This window comes from Anabrus simplex, chromosome 7 (assembly GCF_040414725.1).
Source record: "Anabrus simplex isolate iqAnaSimp1 chromosome 7, ASM4041472v1, whole genome shotgun sequence".
Classification (NCBI taxonomy): domain Eukaryota; kingdom Metazoa; phylum Arthropoda; class Insecta; order Orthoptera; family Tettigoniidae; genus Anabrus; species Anabrus simplex.
In genome coordinates this window covers 203024671-203032085 of record NC_090271.1, presented here as the reverse complement: position 1 = coordinate 203032085, position 7415 = coordinate 203024671, and the positions used below count along the sequence as shown (strand labels likewise).

The 7415-nt window shown below is 33.7% G+C and overlaps 1 protein-coding gene across 3 annotated transcripts in view; it reads right to left on the bottom strand.

The window, feature by feature from the left end:
• Positions 1-520: 520 nt before the first annotated feature.
• Positions 521-7415, bottom strand: part of LOC136877470 (ubiquitin-conjugating enzyme E2Q-like protein 1) — a 1121162-nt gene continuing 1114267 nt past the window's right edge. For all 3 annotated transcript variants that reach the window (XM_067151528.2, XM_068228659.1, XM_068228658.1), the window contains one exon: positions 521-4893. The gene's annotated coding sequence lies outside the window, so the exon portion shown is untranslated. The remainder of the gene's footprint in view (positions 4894-7415) is intronic.

Sequence of the window (7415 nt, the reverse complement as noted above, 5' to 3'; positions counted from 1 at the left end):
GGACCATTTGTACTGGTATTATAAATTTACTCATTTGGGACAAATATTTCAGGTTCCCTATGTGAATCAACATCTATATCAACTGAGGTTTTCACTGCAGAAAAAAATAAAAAATAAAAATGGAGGTATCCCTTCAAGTTGAATATTTGGGGACTGGGTAACACTAAGGAATCTATAAAAAATGATAGGGCATTAACTTATTTTTATATCTGGAGTATAAGTAAATACTGAAACTTATGCAACTTTTCAAGAAAAATATGTACAATTTTTAATAAAAATAATTACTGTTGGCTGAAAATTCATCTCATCTTTTTCACAACTCTAGCAACAAGGAGACTACATTTTTAAAGCACCATGAAGATAAATATTGAACAATTGAGGGGTCTCTTGGGTGTTTATAACTTAGAGTCTTACTACTAAAAAGGTTTTATTTTTGGGGAAGGAATTTTGAGGATGATATTAGGATTCATTGTTCATTTATATGTACAGTATTAAAGAAATATTTAAGCCATGAAATTAACATTAATTTGGTCATTTTATTTCAGTTATGATGTTCTTTTTTAAAATGGCCACAGTCTCACCAAAGAAGTGGTTACAATAAATTAATTAACAATTCATAACACAGAAATTTTTAAATGACATTTTTAACAACTAGTACATAACAAGAACAAAATCCTGCTTAGATAACCATTTCATGACCTACTTATGATAACTTTGAATCTTCTACAGTTCTCCACATATTTTTAAGCTGCCCAACTCTCTATCACTACAATCCTTTGTAGATTGAATTCATTTCACAATTTTCTGCTAAGCAAGCATCCATGTCAATTAAGGGTGTCAGAATATTTAAATTGTGGGAATTATTTACATGTGTTTCATTCGTAAGTACGTGTGTGTAAAATTTTAATGCACAAACATTTTTCGAATCTTAATGTTGTGAATCAACCTATTCTGCCAATCAGGAAACCTTGTTCATTTATTATTGCATTACCAGTTATTATAGTGGCTGCAAGAGATAAGAAATAAATTTGGAATCTGTATTTATTAATCCTAGGACAATGACAATGTAAGGAAGTAAATAAATTTAAGAAATAGAAATGACATTGAGGTTTTTTGGCATGTAATTGAAGTGTTCAGCCTGCATGAAACCTTCAAATATAGACAGATTTGTATGTCCCAACTGAAATAATACAGAAATAATGATAAAATGCATTCTTGTTTATGGGTGTTTTGAGAGACGTAACACTTCAAAAAAAAAGTTATTTGTTCGGGGCATCGACCTAGAAGAAATCAATTAAGGTTAAAATCCCCAACCCAGCCGAGATTTGAACCCAGTGTCCCATGAACTAAAGGCCAACACGCCAACCATTTAGCCATGGAGCCGGACGATGTAACACTTACTTTATCTCTTGACTATGAACAGAACTGGGATTTGAGACCTGCTACAAAAGTGGTTTTTAGGACTGTACAGAAATGTACTATACTGACAAGACAGTAAGGGTTCTGTAGTAATACTGTATGTGCTAGCCCAGCTACCTAGCCCTCCAATACCGTTTGCTGGGGGCTAGTAAATAAGGGAAGTCCCGAAATGTTGTCTGACTGATGGGTCCGAAACCAATTCAACACCTACAGTACCGTACTGTAACTTCATTTTTCTCTTCATTCATTTGTCAGTTGTTTTATCTCAGGTGCCATGGCATCTAAACATAAAGATTTGACAACACGTGAAAAAAAAAAAAATGAGTTATCGTGTGTATGGAGAAAAATGATTGTACTTAGTAATAATGCTGTACTGTACATTATTCACAAGTTAATACTGTACAGTAGTGGTGATTGGAATTTATAAGTGGAGAGGGGGGGGGAGGGGAAAAAGATTGTACAGACACCCAATTTACCTGGGATTGTGGGATATAGCGGATGCGGGAGGGGGATGCACATCAAAACTGGGAAGGAAAAAAGTCTACAAAATGGTAAGTTTTTTGAAGCTCTCTGAGAGAATTTTGACAGAGAGGTAAAGGTTGAGAGTTTACCAATAGTGCAGTAATATTAGTTTTTTTAGATTTTGATTCAGTACTATTCAATATAACTTTCACCAAAGGAACAATAATTACACATGTATTACTATTAAACAGAAGTATGGCATGTTTATACAATTAAAAAAATATTTACTATTTGACTACACACCAAGAAACTAGTACACTAAAGAGACTGCATATTTCCGTTAATAATTTTGTTTATAATTAAAGAAAATAAAGGAACGAATTAGCTGATAAGATAACAGGGCTTGTACAAACGGCCTTTTTTTAATAATTCCTAGTTCAGCCGGCTAAAATGGAATGCAAATGTAATTTTTTGTCCAAAAAGTGGGGGCGCAACTGCTCCCCCCCTCACCCCCACCTAATCGCTCCTACTGATACTGTAAATTTTAAATATTGCATAACTTTTTTAGGCCTGGTATAAAATTGCTGCAGTAATAATTTTTTATTTAAAGAGTGAAAGTATATTATTTAATCCATTTAGCAAGAGAGAAAAATTCCATCCCAGTCACCTTATGCTAATAGAAGATATATCTTAGAATAATGTGAAGTAACACATTGTTCAATACATTTTCAAGCAATATAGTTTCTGTTAGGCATGTAAATGAGTGAATGATGTGGGTAGATTTAGCTGAATTGTCTCAGTTTATTCATCACGTGAGGGTGCAGATGAGGAGGAAATTGATAAATTTTATGGAACACTGAGCGATGTAATTCGCTGAGTCAACAGCAAGGATAGGATGGAGCTAATGGGCAATTTCAATGTGTGAGATGGATATAGAACTGAAGGGTGTGAGAAGATAAAAAGTAAATGTAGGGAAGATATGGGAGCTAATAGTAATGGGAAGCATTTACTCAACTTCTGTGCTAGTATGGGAATAGCAGTTACGATTACATTCTTCAAGCATAAGGCTGGGAGTTTAGGGGCACCAGATCCACAATAGACTATATCATAATACACTTTGAATTCACAAAATCTATTCATAGAATAATGGTAAATATGGACATTTTAATGTACATTATCAACTTAGAAGTGTTGTACAATTTATATTGCTGTATACGGTAACCAGAGTTGGGAAGTAGTAGGATAACAGTAATTGAATTACTTGTAAAAATTACTTTTAAAAATGTACTTGTAATCGACACTTTTAACAAAACATAAGTTTTAGGTACTCATAATTTATGACTTGAAATAAAGCTGTCATTGTTACATTCCAGTAATCGATATACATTGCATCAAGAGTTTGGCAACTTTGGAGCCCCAGCACATGCAAGGCATAGCACCAAGGGTATAAAGCCAAAGATATGTTTGATATGGACACATTCATTTAATCACAGTTTGCTGTAAATAAATAAATAAATAAATAAATAAATAAATAAATAAATAAATGGAGAAATTTATATATATATATATATATTTTTTTTGCAATCTATGGAATCATTCTATCCCCATGTGAAAACTCGCATTTTGTTAAGTAATTGGTAATTGTAATTGAGCAAAATATTTCTCAGGTTGTAATTCAGTCCAATTACTTTTATTTTGTACTTTTCCCCACACTGAAGGTAAGATAATATGTTATGGGTGTGAAATACTCAATCAATAGTACCGTACATTATTACATAATTAAAATCAAACATTATTTTCTTATTATTAGCAAAACTGCTCCAGAAGTTCTGATGTTTGTGAATGGTAAGAAAATCTTTCTTCTGCATTTACAGCCATGCTATGGATTCATACTGTCAATTAGTTATAGGAATATGCCAAAGTTTTCTCAGTATTTTTGAAATTATATTAAATGTCACTTGATTCTGTTTAGCATAAAACTACCCAAATGTGGTATAAAATTATAATTCAGCTCCTTACATACTTTTAATTATAGTTTCCCTTCAGTTCTTCTTTTATGGTTGCTACATTATAGCATTGTAACCAAGACTGTCACCTTGGCCTTCTTTGAGGTAAAAACTAGAGAGTTCTTCATGATCTTTCATTTTCAGTTACCACCAATCTGTATTTACGGTTGTTGCTCACGTAGCAGATTCCCTATCAATTGTTTACCTTAAATAATTACAAAACTGCTGGAAATTTATTGAACATTTCCCTTGGTAAATTATTCCAGTTCCTCATTCTTTTTTCTATGTATGAATACTGCATGAAAAAATAATGAGAATACACTTTGTAAAACTGTAACTTTTATTTCAGTGTTAAATCTTAACAAGTAGAGTACAAGAAATGGTTATCTACCACAGAAATTATCTACCACAGCCGTCTATACACACAATGCACAGTATTGTTTGTCACTGAAGGTAATGTATCAGTTGTGTAGTGTACAAAATATTATCTACTGTACAACACTATTAGCTTAATTTATTTATTCAAAAGCTATGTGTAATATCTTGCACTGTAAACTGCAATTGCTTACTCATACACTATAACACTGAGATTAATATGGACAATGGAATGCAGTCCCCTCCCCTCACATCCTTCATTTGTTTTTATTATTTTACAGACTAAACCTAGTCCTATATTCAACAAATGATGGTGTTGGAGAACATTCCTGCTCTGAAGAGATTCATATCTTGGGCACAATGGTTCTTATATGTTGCACTGCCCTGTATATTGCACAAAGCAGTCTGTAAGCTCATCACGGACTTAGAGCTTCCGCTGTTTAATACACATTTATATCTATTTACGATGTCTTCTTCTTCATCTAAATCCTCACGCATTTATTGGCACATGAACAGAGGACGGGGGAACTTGAATACTGTAACTCGATGGAAACTAGATGTGAATGATGAAACAATGACACGAAGTACCATCAAGCTGAAAAGTCCTGAAATACTTCCTTCGGTGAAGATACTGAAACAAGAGAAGAATTGTTTTTAAGCCAATGTATATCCTTAGTTCCTTTCATCATTAACAAGCAAAATTTACAAGGTGCCTGGCAGATATTTGTATAATCTTTTGTTAAATACAATTAGAAATTTGTCTGTATACTTCAAAGTTTTACAGTTTACTTTAAAAAAAATCTTATATTAGGTATACAAAATTCAAAATCTGTCTGGTTATTATGGGAGCCAAAACAGGAAATGTCAAATTTCTCTACTAATATTATTCATTAAAAAAAAAAAACTGTACCGGAACATTACATGCATAACAAAAGTTATACAGATTAAAATTTCTAATCATCTATATCCCATACATTTTTGCCACATAGGCTATGATAACAGAAATATTCATGAATTTAGACTTTTAATTCAAAGTTCATCAATGATCAACATCACTAATGTGAAAATCTTGTTCAATTGTCATGTTAACAAGTTACCGGTACATGGTGATGATGGTCGTTGGTATCATGACTGTTTTTATAATGTGTGAACATCAGCCCAGATAGATCAAGAAGATAATTAAGGTAACCATCAAAATGAGAAGAAAAACATGAAGAAATATAATACAAGAAAAGGAAGTCATGAAGGGAGGTGGAAATGAATGACTCCCATGGTCTCAGCAGTCCTAATATTGCTGAACTGAAAGAAAACTAAATGTAGTGGCTTATGATGTCCTAAACCCATAAAACTGATCAACAATAATATTACACTGACTGTTGTTAATTGAGATGTGTTCTCCCCCTTCAAATGCCACTCATCTCTGATAGATGGCATTACCACTGCAATTGTACAAAAACTAACCAACAATAGGTTTAACAGCTAATACTGCATAAGACAAAGTCACCTGTAAACATATTTACTGTACTAATTTTAGCTGCTCATAGGGATAGTCATACATATTTATTTTTTGATGAAGAAATTTTGTAAACATGTATGTACATGACACTAAGTTCACTGGATGAATTATTCATTTATGGAATTGAGTTGATCGACCTGCATAAGCAGAAACATATTAGGAGCAAGAAGAAGAAGAAGAAGAAGAAGAAGAAGAAGAAGAAGAAGAAGAAGAAGAAGGTGTAATTGAGTGTCAAATAATTTGAATCTTCAGTCTTACAGATAACATTTCCAGGAGCATTGAACACATGTTCATTGCAAATTCAGCTTTCTTCCAGGCAGTGGCAGCCATTTCTCATACTCTAATATGCTGTAGCACACTGGTAATTCTTTCCTTCAAAACTAAACTGTGTTCTCTCTGTTGTATGCACAGTTTTATATTGATGGAAATCTCTGAAGCAGCCATGTCACAAAATTCTGGAGAGAAGTTATGACGTTATGCACGATTATAAACATTGTGTATAATCAGGTTATGTGCACATACATGGCAATAAATCATAAGTTGTGCTACCAGGCTTGCAACCAAAATGTTTCAAGTTGCTTACCCTACCATGCTTGATAAATATGACTCCTTATAGAGGCAGCAGAACTGTTGGATTCTCCTAAATTTGAGGAGTATTCAAGTCATTTTTCTTGGAGAAAACTTAAATATTGCTGCCCAGAATTACAATATGCAGGGAAACATAGACTTAAAACAGAGATTTCAGTTTTATATCAAAAGACCAGAATCAGTAATTTACAAGACGCATCCTCTCCAAGTAGTAGATACTGAGATATTAGCAGCAGAAAATAGCAACATATTGACCTCATCTTTCATCAGTGAGTAAGCACAATACATTAACAATGTATTTTTCTATCAGACCACTGTGCTGTATCTTGGCTTCTCATTGATTATTCTTTCTTGTTATAGGTTGCAGGTTTGCAATGGCCTCTTTGGCAACCTTGGGTATCCTCCAGCCCTTGATTTTCCTTTTAAAGATGTTTCTGTCCAGCATGCCTTGTTCTGTTATCCCACTCAGTCACTTCTTTCTGCCACATAGGCTTGCATTTGAGCTCCCAGAGTTGTGATAGAATCCCCTTTGTCAGCCTGTTGTCATTCATGTGGAGTACATGGTCGAAGAAAGCCAGCCTTATTTTCCTGATGACATCCATTAACTTTCCCACCTTGTTGTGCACATCATTATTCTTTCTGAGCTTTCATGCTCTTCCTGTTTATATGGGTCCTAAGATCTTTCTCCTTATCCTTCAGCCCGAAATGTAGATCAGTAGTGATTGATTGATTGATTGATTGATTGATTGATTGACTGATTGATTGACAGTGTTGTATCTTGGCTCCTCATGATAATACTTTCTTGTTGTAGGCTGCAGGAACTTCATGTATGTTAATTTCATTTCAGTTAGTTTTTCAGCCAAGCCTTGTTTCTCAGTGTTCATCATGTCTGACCACTCCTAGGTATTTATAAGTTTCGATCCTTTAGATATCACCATGCATTATCCTTATCTTGGTCGGTAATATTGGTGATGAGCTTCATCTTTTCAATTGCGACTTCCAGTCCTATTTTGCCTGCCTGTTTGTACAGTTCTTCAGTCTGTTGTTCT